Here is a 17091-nt window from a genome sequence, read left to right on the forward strand (position 1 = left end):
AAAAAAAATACCAGGAGGAAGCGAAGAAATAGGCGGCGGCGGCACCCTCCGAATCAATATGTGACTGTGTAGTTTCGGGGGCGGGGGTCGGGGGCTGATCTGTGAAACACCTCCCCCGCCCCTTGCACAAACCCCTGTAAGCGGTGGATTTGTAGAGGAGTTGGGGGGGGGGGGAGGACATGGGTTCGGCGGATGGCTGCTGGTGATGCTGCTGCTCTGCTCTGTCGGCTATCCGCTGAAAGTTTCTGGAGGAGGGGAGAGGGAAGGCGGGCGGGGGACCAGGTGCCACTGCACTGGGGCATGAGAAGGGGGGCGGGGGTCTTGCTGGCGTTTTAACTTGTGTTAAACTGAGCAATAGACTGATCTTTTATTAAACTAGATTCTTTGCAGATTGTGCTATCTATCTATCTATCTATCTATCTATATATATATATATATATATATATATATATATCTGAAAATGATATAGCACAGAAGCTCTCCAGATCCCATACGTTCCTTCTAAAGATATGTTGCAGTGATCTCCAAGGTTCATGTGGCACATTTTGAAAATACTTTACAGTCTTCAAAGAATCCAAGACTAAATTATGAGTACATTTCTATGGAACAGAAGCAAAGGTGAAATAAATTATTTATATGTAAACTGAATTAGCACATTGAACAATTCAAATCGTCCAAAACCATGCATTTAATGGAACAACTTGCACAATGAATATTAATTTTTTTTTCCCCAAATCAAACTGGAGTGAAATTTTTGTCCACACCAGGATTTTCAGCCTCTGTTGTTTTGTCCCCTCTCAATTCCTCAACAGATTTTTTTCTTAAATAAAATAACCCATCCATTCAGAAATGAATCTAAAAGCTGGGATCTGTTTCCTGGGAAACTAGGATATCTTTTCAGAGCAGCTCTGTAAACAGCATGGGGAGTACTCTCTAGGAACTAAACTCCTCCTAGAGGAGAGCTCTAGTATAACTTGAGAATGCAAGGGAATATGTATAGAATAAATGACCATGAAACAAAAGGTTTAATTCTCACTGGTTCCAAACTACCAGAATCTCCGATGTAATAAGATATGCTGGGCTATGCACAAAGTTTTATGCTGGATTGAGTGTACATTTTTGGTGCACAAACTTTACTCTCAATGCAGCAGAGTTACATACACAAAAAATGCATAGAAACCTGCATTAGACCGTGTGCACAAATTAGTACTCTCCATATAAATCTCATGTTAATGAAGGCATTAGCTATTGCTCCCTGATGCAGATTGGAGTGTAGGCTTAACTCATGCTTTCTTAACATTGGAAATGTAACATCTAGTCAGAGATTGTGTAAAGTTACTCCATCTAATAGGGCTGAACCTAATTTATGTACATGTAATTCCTGGGAGGGGATACATCCTTGAGCTGGCACCCAGAGGCACATAGAAAAAGAGAAATGGACCCGTTCTGCACACAACTCCTCTAAAATCTCTCTGTCTCGTCATGGATAGCCTTTACCACTCTGAGTTCTAGGATTCTATTTCTGGGATGAACAATAGTTCTTATACCCGTTTCTTGCACTACAAGCCCTTCTCTGCCCTCTGTACACAGCACTGATAATTGTCATTGGCTCTGCATTCAATAAACCCACTAAGAATCCAGGTGGTTTTCATCTTGTTTTACTGATAGTTTTTAAGATAACTGGATAATATTTACAGCTTCAATTCGGATTTCAATTAAAGTCAATAAATAAAATAATAAGACAGCAGAAAGATTAATAAACTTGTGATTCCACTTCTTTAATAAAGTCTCTCAGTTTCTCTGGAATCATTTTTTTTTTTAATACTCCAATTCCTCACATTTCTCCTGATTGAAGTCAGTTCAAGCCTACTTCATTCCCAGTTTTATTTTCCAGTTCTTCCCACTGTAGGTGGTTAGAATATATTCCCAATATGTTAGCAGCATTTAGTCCCAGATTTAATCCTATTACTAAACTTTTCTTAAATCCTTGGATTCCTTAGGCAGTGCCTGATGGGCACTTAACCCTCCCTTGTATTTTACCTGAGTCAGCAGCAACAAAGTTCTTGATACCTTTACGTGGATTCTTCTAGTTTCCTTCTCTCTTGTGCCTCTGGCAGGGATTATCTTCTCCCCCAAATGAATTCTTCCACACCTCCAGCTTCTTTCAGGGTGAAAGATGCTGCTAGCTCCAAGGTTTGATTACTGAGTCCCGGGAACAAAGGGCTATAAACTCCCAGTGGAACAAAAGTAGTCTTTCAACCCAAAAAGGATAATACTCAAGAATGAGAAAGGAAGGCTGGAATAAAACTTCCTTGCCTCAAAAAAGAGGAGATAATGCAAAAAGACAATTAATTCAAAGTTGAAACTCCTCTGCATCAGGTCACTGTCAGGTCTGTCTTCTGAAGGAGAAATAGCACCCTGCAGGTCTTCCTTACAGCAAATCCATGCTTGAATTCGGGGACGCCCCAATCTACTGCAGCAAGAGGGACTGGCTCTCACAGGAAATTCTCCAAAAATTGGATTAAAAGCATAAAAGCAAGCAGAAGCACACAGGCCGACCCCCAAAGAGATAATCCCAACTCCTTTCCCATAAACAAGGAAACATTATACAGCAGGAGCAACGACCTCCTGTCTGCGAGAAAATCCAACTCAAAATCCACAAGCTGTCTGAACAAAAAAGCTGAACTAAAAATCCACAAGGATAGATGATAGCTAGGTCACACCATCTACAGTTCCCACCTCTCTTTGTTAAATCTGCCCTGAACCTCCCTCACTGAAATGGTATAGTTCTTTAGGGAGGGAAATCAAGGGTTCCCTACATACAAATCAAGTTTTCTGAGCAAATAATATGCTTTGCTCACAAACTGTGTTTTGTGCACATAAATCTTGTTTTATACACAGAAGACAAAATGCAAATTACAATTCCAAAGTTATATTTAAGATGGTAAATTCTAATTTGGGAGAGGACAATAAACGTAATCTGGTTTTTGAGGATGTACCCAGTTGTGACTCTTTGTGCTCTTTCTTTGAGGACAAAATTGCTAACCTTAAAAGCTTTAAACCCGAAGGGAACGGATGTGTTCTCTTTTAGGATAGATCAAGGTAAATCACAATCTATAGGACTGACTGATAAGAATCTATGGATAGACTCTCATTCTGCGGTTTTGGACGTTAATTTGTATGTTCCAGTAGACGAGAAGGTGGAGGAATTTAGTACCTTTGATATAGTCTCTTTGTTGGAACTTAGATCTGTGGTTAAAAAGGTAAAGAAATGTAAATGCTGTTCTGATCCTTGCCCTTCTTATCTTATTGATTTTCTTCCAGATCAAGTTTTAAAGGTTTTAGGAAGAGTGATTAATACCTCTTTGATTGAGGGATCAGTCCCAGGTCTATTGAAAAGATGCGTAGTGACTCCCATTCTGAAGAACACTCGGTTGGATCCCAGGATGTGTCTGAACTACAGACCAGTAGCTAATCTCCCCTTTACTGCTAAAGTATTGGAAAGGGTTGTGACCACACAGATTTCAGATTTTTTTTTAGAACAAATGGAGAAACATGACCGGGCCCAGGCAGGTTTTTGAAATGGTTGTAGTACAGAGACAATCATGGTGGATCTAATTGATTTAGTCTTACTTCAGTTGGATAAGGGAAATGGGGTTCTTTTCATTTTTCTAGTCTTCTCTAGTGCATTTGATCTGATGGGACAAGATGTTGAGCATTAGGAATTGTAGGTCCAGCTTTGAACTGGATTTCTAGTTTTTTAGAGAATAGATTTCAAACAGTGTTTTTCCAGGGTCATTATTCTATTTTATGTCCTGTAAAATATGGAGAACCTCAGGGTCCTTCATTATCCCTGTTCTTGTTTAATATGTACTTGTCCCCTTTTGGTGAAATTATACAGTCTTTTGGTTTTACCCCATTTCTCTATGCCAGTGATGTGCAAATTGCTGTACCTTTGAGTAAGGATGCATCCCACATTCTTTCTGTTCTCATGGATTGCGTGGAAGCAGCGGGCAAATGATTGGGGGAAAGTCGTTTAGTGTTGAACATAAAAAAATGTGAGATTTTGCAAGTGGGTACCAGTGTACATAAATTTCAGGTTCATATTGAGGGACAGTTTATTACTGCTAATTCAAAGGTTAGATCTCTTGGGGTGATGTTGGATTCTAGTTGGTCTATGGAGAAATTGGTGGGGTACTCAGTTCTGCTTATCACAGATTGAGATTAGTGCATCAGTTGAACATTTTTTTTAATTTAAAAGCATTAAAATCACACTAGTCATTTCTGCGATTGACTATTGAAATCTGATATACTGGGGACTGCCTGGCAATGTAATCTGGAAGTTACAGGTAATCCAAAGCATGGCTGCGAGATTAGTCATGGGACGATCAAGATGACAATCAGCAGGCCCTCTACTTAAGAAACTGCACTGGTTGCCGGTTAGGCTGAGATGTAAATTTAAAGTTCTGGTCCTGACCTTTAAGATTTTATGAGGGTTGGGCTCTTTTCATCTGAGAGATAAGATCTCATGGAAATGCTCTCAAAGGACTATTCGTTCTCAATATGCTTGCATGCTCCCACTACCACCGGTTAAGGAATTTCAACATATAAGACTTGATAATTGATCCTTTTCTGTCAGCTCCAGTGTTGTGGAATGAACTTCCTCTAAATATTAGAGAGGAAACAGACTTGATGAAATTTCACCACTTGGTAAAAACATGGCTGATGGTTCAGAGTCCCCTTTTGATTAAGAGGGGTGATTAGATCAGTGTCTGAGTTCTATGTTTAAATTGGTTCAGAGCTGAGCAGGTGGTGAGTAGTATTATAAAAAAAGGGGTGATGCATTTATAGTAAGAAATATGATGTAGGCAGGAGGAAATACAGGGTACTGATACATGTGCTCTATATAACATGGAGTAGGTGGCTGGTAACAGGCAATGATGAACATGCTGCATGAACTGTGGAGTAAATGAATGGTTACATGGGGGTATCGAGATACTTGTAATATTTTGCTTTGTTTTATACTTATTATATTGTTTTATTGTTTTTAATGTATGTACATCGCTTTGGAAATTTTTATCATGAAAATTGGAAGGCGATGTTCCGGCAATGATGTCACGGGAGACGGAAGCAGAAGGGTAGAGCTCTGCGGCCCCGCTCCCCGAAATCACTTTATAATACCTTCTTTCCCGTGCTGAAAATTGTAAGCGCCGACTGCTGGGAGTCCCTCAAGATACCGGCTGCGTGCCCGGCGAGGTGCAGGACTGATCAGGTGAGAGTTCGCGCTGTACCCACATACTTTAGGTCCGTCCCGAGAGCGCTGAAAAATGGCGGGGGCTCTCCTCCTCTGACTTTTGTGCCGTGTGGGTCCTGCGGATGATTGTGGCTGACTATGGGTGTCCTCTCCCCTGATTGAGCTCGGCTCCCCTTGTTTTTTACTTCCTTAGTGCTGGGGAGAATAGGTGGAGGCGCAGTCCTGGGCATGCAAAATCACAGCAGCCACTGCGCCAGTGATCATAGCACCCACAGGCCACGTGTTGTGAAACCTAAAATGGCTGCAGACCCTGCAAGTGAGAGTGTGACATCCTTTTCACCAAAGAGGCCCTGAAGCAGATTTCACAGCGTGTCACAGAAGCCCTAGATGGTAGGCTTATTAAACTTCAAATCTCCATAGAAGACATTAAATCGGTTCTGGAAACCCAGTCTAAGCGCCTAGACACGGCTGAGTCCACCATCTCGGATCTGAGGGACCGGGTTTCTGACTTGGAGCGAAATGTGGGGGAGCTGCATACTCAGCAGAGAGAGCTCTTGAATAGTATAGAAGAACAAGAGGATCAAGGACGTCAGAACAATTTGAAAATTATTGGCCTCCCGGAACAAGTAAAGGAAGGCAAATTGCGAAACTTTATTGAAAAATGGCTCCCGGGGCAGGTCGGGCTGGATTTGGCGGATGAGCGCTTACAGTGCGAAAGGATCCACCAGGTGGACGCTCCCCGCGATGGCCAAGGCAGACCTCGGCCTGTGATGGCACGCATCCTGCATTGGGAGCATAAAACGCAATTGATGCGTGCTTTCCGTCAGAAAGCAGTGGTGGAGTACCAGAATAGCCGCATTTTGTTGTTCAACGATTTCTCGGCGAGCACTGCAGCCCAACGGAAACTGTTATCACCGGCCTGCACAGAGCTCCATAAACAGGGCATTCAGTTCGTGCTGCTGTATCCCGCAAAGTTGCGCATCCATCATGACAACAAGGTCCTATTTTTTACTTCCAAGGATGCGGCGGATGGCTTCCTCAGGACCCTACCATGACGCAAGGAGGAGTGAGGCAGGAGTGTCTTGTGTACAGTTCCTTGTTACTCTATTGGGAGCGGTTCAGTTGGAAGAACCGCGGTGTCCATTGGCAGTTACATAGGCGAGCGAGGTAGCCAAAACTGGAGGCCCTCCTGATATCTGCACTGGAACCTTCTGAGTAGCAAATTTGGACCTAGCAGAAGCTATCCTGCCTGGTATGGTGGGGGTGACCCTGCCATCTCGTTTCTGATGGAGCGGCTCCGGACTGATTCCTACTGGGCAGAGTGTGGGTGCCTAGTGCTACCTCCTTTTCCTACACGTTTTCAAGGTTCCTTGTTTATATTGGTTTCTGAGCCGTACTGTTGGAGGCCACCACAGGTTTTACAATGTTTTTTCTATGTATGAATGGGGCCTGTTTCATTGCCAACCTTCTGATCTTTTGCTGTTTGCCAGGAGGGGGTCTTTCAGGACGGATCCGGAGGGGAGCGGGGCAGAGGAGGGAACTCCGGACCTGCTGGTTGCGCGGGGTGGGTGTACCCATACCTCTTGGAGTGTGGAAGTATGGTGATACGACTGTTGGGGATGGTGGGGATGCTTGGGCTGTTCATTATGAGTGGGATGACTGGGAAGCGTATGGGTATGAGTGGGGGGGGGGGAGCATGAGGGGAGGGGATGGGGGTGTAGGGGGAACCTTTTTATGTTTGCAGGAAGTCTTGTTTTTCTGGCTGTCACCTTATATGCCGAGCTGCTTTCTAAGGCCCAGGCTGGGGGGCCTTGGAAGCCCAAATGTGTCCTGAGTTTGCACAGGTTTGGGGGGGTCTGATGATTAGCTGCTTATTCGGGACTATGTTAAAGTCCCCCCCCCCAACTACCAAGCGATAGTCAGGGAACTCAGCTAGCCAACTCACCAAGGAGGCAAAAAATAGGGGAGAATAGATATTTGGAGCATAAATATTACACAGTACCAGTTTCTGATCATGTAATGTAGCTACAACAATCACGTATCTCCCCTCTGGGTCTTGGTATGTTTGCGCCAGCTGAAAGGGTACATTTTTATGGATGAGAATGGCGACCCCACGCTGCCTCGAACTAAATGAGGAATAGTAGCAGTGACCCACCCAGTCTCTCTGTAATTTAGCGTGTTCCTTATCGGTAAGGTGCATTTCCTGCAGGAATATCACCTGTGCCCGCTTGCGCTTAAACATCGTAAATAATTTATTTCGCTTAATCGGGGAATGAACCCCCATCCACATTCAGTGAGACGATTTTAACCTGCGCCATACCATGAACCTAGAAGGGCACATAAGAAAATTTCATTATTCACATTTTCTTATATGACGAACTGCAATTAATGGACATTTGGTGGGTATTGCATCTCGGAGACTCTGAATTTACGTTTTTTTCCAATCCCCACCAGTCTTACACCCGGTTGGATTACTTGCTAGTATCGGACCGCTGTTTCCCGAGGGTGACGGAGCCCAGTATTGGTACTATCTCTATCTCTGATCACGCACCTGTGACGGTAACGATACAATGTGGCTCCGGGGCTCACCCTCCATTCTTCTGGCGCATGCATCCAGATCTATATCTGGACAAAGTATTCCATACCTATTTACAAAATAATTGGCTGGAATACTTAAAATACAATGTGACCCCAGATATGAGCACAGCGACCATGTGGGAGGCCGGTAAGGCTGTGATGCCAGGTGCAATAATAGCGTACGTGACCAGAGCAAATAAAAAATGTAACGCTGAAATTTTGAGGTTAACTGCTGTTCTTAAACAGGCCCAGCAGCAACATATGACCTCCTTGACTGGGGAATCTAAGGCGGTGGCTGATAGGGCTAGGGCTGCTCTCAACAGCTTACTTCACCAAAGGGCGTCTAAATTGCTCCGCTACTACCAGTACCATTTATATAAACAGGGGAACAGGCTCAGCAGAATGATGACCCTCCTTATTAGGCCCAGGGGCCAGCAGGCGTCCATAACGGGGATCCGGAATAGCCTGGGAGTCCATTTGAGTATGCCCACAGACATCACGCGTAGATTCAGGGAATATTATATGTCCCTATATGGCTCTAAACCTATGGACACCAATGTCGCTGAGTCCCTTTTCCAAGGGATTTTGTGGCCCTTGTTAACTGTAGATCAGGTTACTGTATTGAACAGCCCCATCACCGAAGGGGAAGTCTACGCTGTCATCCACAAGCTCAATTTGGGGAAGGCAGTGGGCCAAGATGGGCTAGGCTCCAAATTTTACAAGATACTGAAACACACAGTTCTGTCCCCGTTGCAGAAATATTATGCTGACCTTTTGCTCACTGACCACATTGCCGAGGCCTCCAACCGGCCTGTCATTGTCATTCTCCCAAAACCAGGAAAAGACCCTGGTTTTGGGAGAACGACAATGACAGGCCGGTGGGTTCCTATAGACCCATTTCCTTACCACACGTAGATGTAAAAATCCTGGCAGCTGTCTTGGCGGCCTGGTTAAATGGAATTTTGCCCCTCCTTACCCATAATGATCAGACGGGGTTTGTCAATGGGCGGCAGGGGGTGTGTAATGTACGGCGATTGCTGGCAGTCTTAAGTTACCACTCGACAGCGGAGGCTTTGGTTTTGAGTCTGGATGCGGAAAAGGCATCTGATTCTTTATCCTGGGACTACATGTTTTGGGCTCTGCGACACTATGGTTTCACAGGGGCCTATCTTCAATGGTTGGAGGCTCTTTATCGTAACCCTAGCGCCTCTATTCTGCTTAACGGGGAGGCTACCGACCCCATTCCTTTATACTGCGGAGTCTGGCAGGGATGCCCCCTTTCCCCATTGCTATTTGTGTTGGCCTTGGAACCCCTGGCTCTCCGGTTGAGAAGCAATCTGGGATTCACGGGGATAAGTGTAGAAGGCCACCCCTTGAAGACTGCTTTATTTGCTGATGATATCCTTTTGTTTGTGGGATGACCTCGCAACAGTGTGCCTAAAATTATTAACCTTTTTGATCAGTTTCGACTGGTGGCGGGGCTGAAAATCAATTCTGGAAAGTCAGAGGCTTTGGCCCTAAATGCTCACCTACCTGGTTCTTGGGACGGCCCCTTTCCTTTTCAGTGGGCCCCTGACAAAATCAAGTATCTGGGCATATGGGTAGCCCTCCAGTTGGAAAGGCTCTATGAGCTGAATATTGCCCCATGTCTCCTTCAGCTTTGGGCGCAGCTGCAACTCTGGACCTCAATGCCACTTTCCCTACTTGGTAGGAGTGGTGCTGGTGCCACGGCTTCTTTATCTGCTGCACATGATTCTCTGTTGGCTGAAAGCCAGGGATCTTTGTCACTTGCATACTAGTTTACAAAAGTTCCTGGGGAAGGGGAAACAGGCCGGTTGGCTTACATAGTCTTGTAGTGCCCCCGGGAGCAAGGACGGCTTAATTTGCCAGATTTCAGACCTTACAATGTGGCATGCCAGTTGCGGTACTTGGGTGAGTGGATTACAGGGACCTACTGCTACTGTGCACCAGGGATGTTAAATAAGATGTCTCAACCTAGCTCCCCTTTAAGTATTATTCAGCTGCGCCCGGGGCTGCGAAGTACCATGGTATACCCTAGAATATTTTTACAACCTTGTATACGGGCCTGGCATGGTTGCGGAGACAGTGGGGCCTGTGGGGCATAGCCTCCCTTTTTCTGCCCTTTCTGGGGAATGCGAGCTTTGTGCCGGAGCAGGACAGTAGGGCTGTCTTCCAGGCTTGGGCTGATAATGGGGTGGTATATATATTTCATTTGCTGGAGCCGGACTCCCACTTCATCCAAGATTTTGCTACTCTAGCCCACACGTTTCAGCTGCCTACTAAGTACTTTTATGCGTACCTGCAAGTCCGACATTACATCCAATCTCTCTCATGGTCTGTAGAGGACTTGACAGCAGAAACGGCATTTGCTACCAAGGTTTTTGACACTGCCTGCCTCACTAATATGATTACTGGTTGGAAAAAACTGGGGCAATCACTTGACCAGGCAGGACGACTACAGCATCTTATGATCCGCTGGTCTGCCCTGTTGGCCTCACTGCTTGCCCCGAACTACCTGAAGAGCTGTTTTATGGCTCTTTACCAATTGCTGCCTGACGTGGGTCTCCAAGAGGTCCAATTCAAAATTCTTTATTATATTTACTGTGATGATGTTCGCCAGTTTCATATGAAGCTTACTCAGTCCCCTCTTTGTAGTAGGTGTGGCGCTGCTGAGGGCAACCTATACCACCGATTGTTGGCGTGCCCACGCGTGGAACGTTTTTTGGAAGTCAGTTCTTGAAGTGATTAATAAAAGTACTGGTTGTGTTATTTCTCATGCGGGTCACCTTTTACTGGCTCACCAACAGACTGATCGGGTTCCCGGTACGCGCTCCAGAGCAATGTTTGAACACCTAGCGGTTATGATGGCATGCCGCACCATATTGGCTATCTGGACCGATCCCTTGGCGCAGCCTTCAGTTGATGCGGGGTTTGGCAAGATGGCCTCCCTACCTCAGATGGAATATATGGACTTCCGCTTTGGCAAGAGAAAGCCGGACACGATATATAGTGCTTGTTGGAATGCCTGTTATGCCCTGTTTCCTCTTGCTCTACAGATTGAGCTCGGTAACACTGGCTATAAGCCCATATGGTCTTAACTGAGGTTCGGGGGGGGGGGGGGGGGGAATGAGGGGGTATGTATGTGGGGTGCATGAGGTGTGAATGGGGATGCTTTGGAGTTGGTTCTGCAGGGTGAGGGTGGTAGGGCCAGGAATGGATGGAGGATGGAGGAAATAAAAAGAAAAACCAGGGAATACATTTACAGTGGGATCGGTTGCTGGACTGATCATTTATGTGCACTGCTTTTATTGTACGCTGTTTTCTATTTGCATATGCTATTGTTATCCCATGTGTGTGTAACGTCTTCCTGTTAATAAAAAAATTATTTTGAAAAAAAAATTGGAAGGCGATTAATACATTTTTATAAATAATAATAAATAATAAATAGACACTATTTGTGCATACAAAATATGTTTTCTGTGCAGAAAATGTTTTATGTCTATAAATTGTATTTTATGCACACTAAGTATGTCTTATGCATACATTTTTGGGTTAGTGTGCTTTTTCCAAATTACTGGTACATTAGCACAGTGTTTCTCAACCATGTGCCATGGCACACTGGTGTGCCTTCAGACCTAAATGGGTGTGCCACAGAAAAGTCACTATTGCCTGATGCTCAGATCTAAATTTCCATCGTAGTAGCCTAGCAATGGCAGAAGCGGCCTCAGACACACCAGTCCCAGATCGCCGGTAGAAGGCTACCACGATCCTGGAGAGCACCTTGAAATAAAGGTACAGGGTGAGGAGAAGGGAAAGGGTTGGGGTGGGCGTTGGAGAGGGGAACTCTGGAGGCCACCAGATTGAATTTTTTTTAATATAAGGGAAAGTAGGTGCAGGGGATGGGTGGACTTCTGGACCAAATCATTTTTTTTAAGATTAAATTTGCCATTTTGGGGAAGTTGGAAGTTCAGCCCCGTAGGGCCTTGACAACTTGGTGGGGAGGGAGGTGGGGGACAGGCCCAATGTTTTTTTTTTTAATGGCACCTAAATTAACCAGATCTTTCTTTTTTGAATATTACTGGTTAAGTCTAAGTTATATGGGTAACCATACAGCAATATTCAAAAGAAAATCCAGTTATGTTTAAATTTATCCAGCTATGGTTAGTCAGATAACTTTAAGCAAGTATATTGAACAGGATGTTTATCCTGCTGAATATATGCGACAAGTTATCCGGCTAATCTTAGCTGGATAACTGTTGGAACCTCGACGTTGACTGTGGACCCCTGGCCTGAGTTGGGATTGACACAACCTGGGAGGAGGCCTACCGCAGGTTCCCAACGTCAGGAGGTGAGGCTGGCAGAAGACAGGGGCCAGCTGGAGCTTCACCACTACCAACCCTGTTCCCCGCAGGTTGAGCCCTTGGGTACCGGGGCCACCTGGACTTAGGTGGGCCCCTGTGTAGATGCTCCAACGAAGTATCAGGAGAATGATCCAAGGTACGGCAGTGGCCAAGCAGGAAGAAGTCCAGTCTGAAGTCCTGGGCAGGCGGCGAGCAAGCAACGAGAAGTCTGATCCGAAAGTCCAAAACCAGGGAGGTCCGTCCGAAGGAAGAAGGGCACAGGAAGCTGGAACAGGAACCGGAAGGCTGGAGCAGGTACAGGAAGACTGGAGCGGGTAATGGAAGGCAGGAGCAGGTACTCAGGAAGACTGGAGCAGGTAATGGAAGGCAGGAGCTGTACTCAGGAACGCAGGAGCAGATACTCCGGAGAAATAATGCAGGAACCCACGAGGAATTCAGCATGAGGAGACTCGTTGCCAAGTCATGGAGGTGTTGTGGACCCAGGCCTAAATAGTCCAGGACCGATGATGTCATCCGGCGGGGCCCATGGGAATTCCCGCCGCTGGCCCTTTAAATCACGGCCATGGCCACGCGCGCATAGGGGAAGGGCCTGGAAGGCTGGCGGCGTCCTGCGCGCTGAGGAGGACCCAGTGCAGGGGAGAATGATCGCCGAGCAGCTGTGGCGTATCGAGGATGCAAGGAGCTGGTCGGTGAATGCAACAATAACTTGTCCACTAAACGACCTACTAAATATTGGCCTCCCAAAGTGTGGAACATATAACATTTATATTCCACACTATACACTGAGCATCACACCCCGACCAACCACTCTAATCCAATAAAACTAACCAAGGTAATATTGCAACTATCAACTCTTTTATAGGAAATGGTATCAGAAAAATGTGGTTAAAGTGTTGTAATCTATAGGTTCTTGCCTGCAATGGGCTTCACCCAGTGTCATACATTAAAAAACTTGAGCTCACATCATATACCTCTTCCTGTTTACCTAACCATATAATTTAACAAAAACTTTTATTATTTCCTTCAAAATAGACAGAACTTTGATTGTTTAAAACCATACATTAATCATATACTGTAACACTTAGTTTCACATAGCTTAATGAACCCCACTCTTTTCCAAACTCGGGTGCTCAAAACATATCCCAACACTGGAGATGATTCAGCATCTTACGATGCCTTCATCAGGGGACTTCCCAAAATCTACAATAAAGCACAAAAAATAAAAAATAAAAATCAATGATTCATTTAAAAATCTTTCTTTTGTTAAATAAAACAATATCTTTTCAAAATCAAAATATTTTTGTGATGCTTCAAAAAAAGTCACTTCAAAGAATCACGTACATTATGGCATCAGACCAGAGACGTAATCAAGCAGGATCCTCACAAACAACCGGCGATTTTAAAATTCAAAGCCTGTCCATCACTAGATGACGTCAAAGAACCACATCTCAATTTATAACAGCAAATACCAGTCAATCTTGTTATTGAGACCATCAGGATACATTGAATTGAGGTAAAACACTCTCATTATCAGCCTAACTGGGCTCTGCTTAGCTCTTAAGAAATAGTGTATGCACAACTGCAATGCCGACAAAGCCTCAAATTTAAAAAGAACTCCAAACTAGTGACTTCACCAATCACAAGCCACTACATTATCATGCTCTACAAAAACACTAACCAATCAACCTCCTTGTTGAGCCCCAGAGGGTGGACTGTCCCCAGTTTAAAAATCCACCTTTGTTCATATTGCAGTAAAAGGAGATTCAAGCCACCACCTCGAGCATTTACCTTTAATTCCTTCAATACAGTGAGCCAAAGATCCTCAAAGCGATGGTTAAAGGCTAAACAATGTTCCACCAAAGGAGGAGAATGTGCCACTCCACAGCCTTTCCAGCATGCATTATCTAAACACAGATACACTCTATGCAATATTTCAGGCATCATAATCCAACATATTAATACTTTATATCCATTCTCCAGTATGGCTGCTGAAATGGGACTCTTACTTAGAGCTAGGAAGGAAAGATCCTATTCCTCCTCAAGCAAAACCTCACTGAAATCTTTTTCCCGCTGCCTTTATATGTGATGGAGAAGTATGCAACTCTTTATTCAGTAAAGCATATATTTTTTAGATACCCCCTTTCAATTTAGCAGCAGAAGAGCAATACAATTCAAAAAGTGTTTTGCCTTTCAGTAAGTTTTTCTTTACTACTGCTGCTCTCAAAAAATGACTCAGTTGTATATAATAAAAATGATCCTTGCCATCCAAATAAAATGTCCTTGACATAACCTCAAAACTGCAAACATAACTTCCCTCCTATAAATTTCCATACAATTTACACTTTGCACAGACCATCTCTGATAATATCTCAAATCCAATCCAGGTTGAAATGTGTTATGAAAAAGTGACAAACTATACTAGTACTTCAGTTGCCCTACTAGAATAGTATGTCATTGAATCCAAACTCTTAGAAGTGGATGGAGGAACCACCACAAGTGCTCTCTAAGAACATAAGAAATTGCCATGCTGGGTCAGACCAAGGGTCCATCAAGCCCAGCATCCTGTTTCCAACAGAGGCCAAATCAGGCCACAAGAACCTAGCAATTACTCAAACACTAAGAAGATCCCATGCTACTGATGCAATTAATAGCAGTGGCTATTCCCTAAATAAACTTGATTAATAGCAGTTAATGGAGTTCTCCAAGAATTTAACCAAACCTTTTTTGAACCCAGCTATACTAACTGCACTAACCACATCCTCTGGCAACAAATTCCAGAGCTTTATTGTGCGTTGAATGAAAAAGAATTTTCTCCGATTAGTCTTAAATGTGCTACTTGCTAACTTCATGGAATGCCCCCTAGTCTTTCTATTATTCGAAAGTGTAAATAACCAATTCACATCTACTCATTCAAGACCTCTCATGATCTTAAAGACCTCTATCATATCCCCCCTCAGCCGTCTCTTCTCCAAGCTGAACAGCCCTAACCTCTTCAGCCTTTCCTCATAGGGGAGCTGTTCCATCCCCTTTATCATTTTGGTTGCCCTTCTCTGTAACTTCTCCATCGCAACTATATCTTTTTTGAGATGCGGCGACCAGAATTGTACACAGTATTCAAGGTGCGGTCTCACCATGGAGCAATATAGAGGCATTATGACATTTTCCATTTTATTAACCATTCCCTCCCTAATAATTCCTAACATTCTGTTTGCTTTTTTGACTGCTGCAGCACACTGAGCCGATGATTTTAAAGTATTATCCACTATGATGCCTAGAACATTTTCCTGGGTGGTAACTCCTAATATGGAACCTAACATTCTGTAACTACAGCAAGGGCTATTTTTCCCTATATGCAATACCTTGCACTTGTCCACATTAAATTTTATCTGCCATTTGGATGCCCAATCTTCCAGTCTTGCAAGGTCCTTCTGTAATGTATCACAATCTGCTCGTGATTTAACTACTCTGAACAATTTTGTATCATCCGCAAATTTGATAACCTCACTCATCGTATTCCTTTCCAGATCATTTATATATATATTGAAAAGCAACGGTCCAAGTACAGATCCCTGAGGCACTCCACTGTTTACCCTTTTCCACTGAGAAAATTGACCATTTAATCCTACTCTCTGTTTCCTGTCTTTTAACCAGTTTGTAATCCACGAAAGGTCATCGCTTCCTATCCTATGACTTTTTAGTTTTCTTAGAAGCCTCTCATGAGTGACTTTGTCAAATGCCTTCTGAAAATCCAAATACACTACATCTACTGGTTCACTTTTATCCACACGTTTATTAACCCCTTCAAAAAAGTGAAGCAGATTTGTTAGGCAAGACTTCCCTTGGGTAAATCCATGTTGACTGTGTTCCATTAAACCATATCTTTCTATATGCTCTACGATTTTGATCTTGAGCATAGTTTCCACTATTTTTCCTGGCACTGAAGTCAGGCTCACTGGTCTATAGTTACCCGGATCACCCCTGGAGCCTTTTTTAAATATTGGGGTTACATTGGCCACCCTCCAGTCTTCAGGTACAATGGATGATTTTAATGATAGGTTACAAATTTTAACTAATAGATCAGAAATTTCATTTTTTAATTCCTTCAGTACCCTAGGATGCATACCATCCGGTTTCAGGTGATTTGCTACTCTTTAGTTTGTCAATCTGGCCTACTACATCTTCCAGGTTCACAGTGATTTCATTCAGTTCGTCTGACTCATCACCCCTGAAAACCATCTCCGGAACTGGTATCTCCCCAACATCCTCATTAGTAAACTCAGAAGCAAAGAATTAATTTAGTCTTTCAGTAATGGCCTTATCTTCCCTAAGAGCCCCTTTAACCCCTCAGTCATCTAATGGTCCAATCGACTCCCTCACAGGTTTCTTGCTTCGGATATATTTTTAAAAGTTTTATTATGAGTTTTTGCCTCTATGGCCAACTTTATTTCAAATTCTCTTTTCGCCTGTCTTATCAATGTTTTACACTTAACTTGACAATGCTAGGTCTTTTTAGGTTGCCAGCTCATTGCCAACAACAGCATAAGTCCCACTAAAGACTTTTCCAGTGATACTCATTGTTTAATCTCTCCCCTTGTTTTCCAGTCAATGATTGCACATGATTGGGAAGCCGCATAATAACAAATAATATTTGGTACCCCCCAGCCCACCCTTTACTTTTGGTTGAAACAATACATTACGATGTATTCTAGGGGGTCTTCTTCTCCAAATAAAATCAAATGGTCTTCTTTGCCACAGCTTTAACATTGAATTTGGTACACAAATTGGAAAGGTTTGGAATAAGTAGCACATCATAGGGAAAATATTCATTTTCACCATGACCATCCTGCCAAGCCAAGATAATTGGTAGCCCTCCCACTT

The sequence above is a fragment of the Rhinatrema bivittatum genome, chromosome 6, assembly GCF_901001135.1.
Source record: "Rhinatrema bivittatum chromosome 6, aRhiBiv1.1, whole genome shotgun sequence".
Lineage (NCBI taxonomy): Eukaryota > Metazoa > Chordata > Amphibia > Gymnophiona > Rhinatrematidae > Rhinatrema > Rhinatrema bivittatum.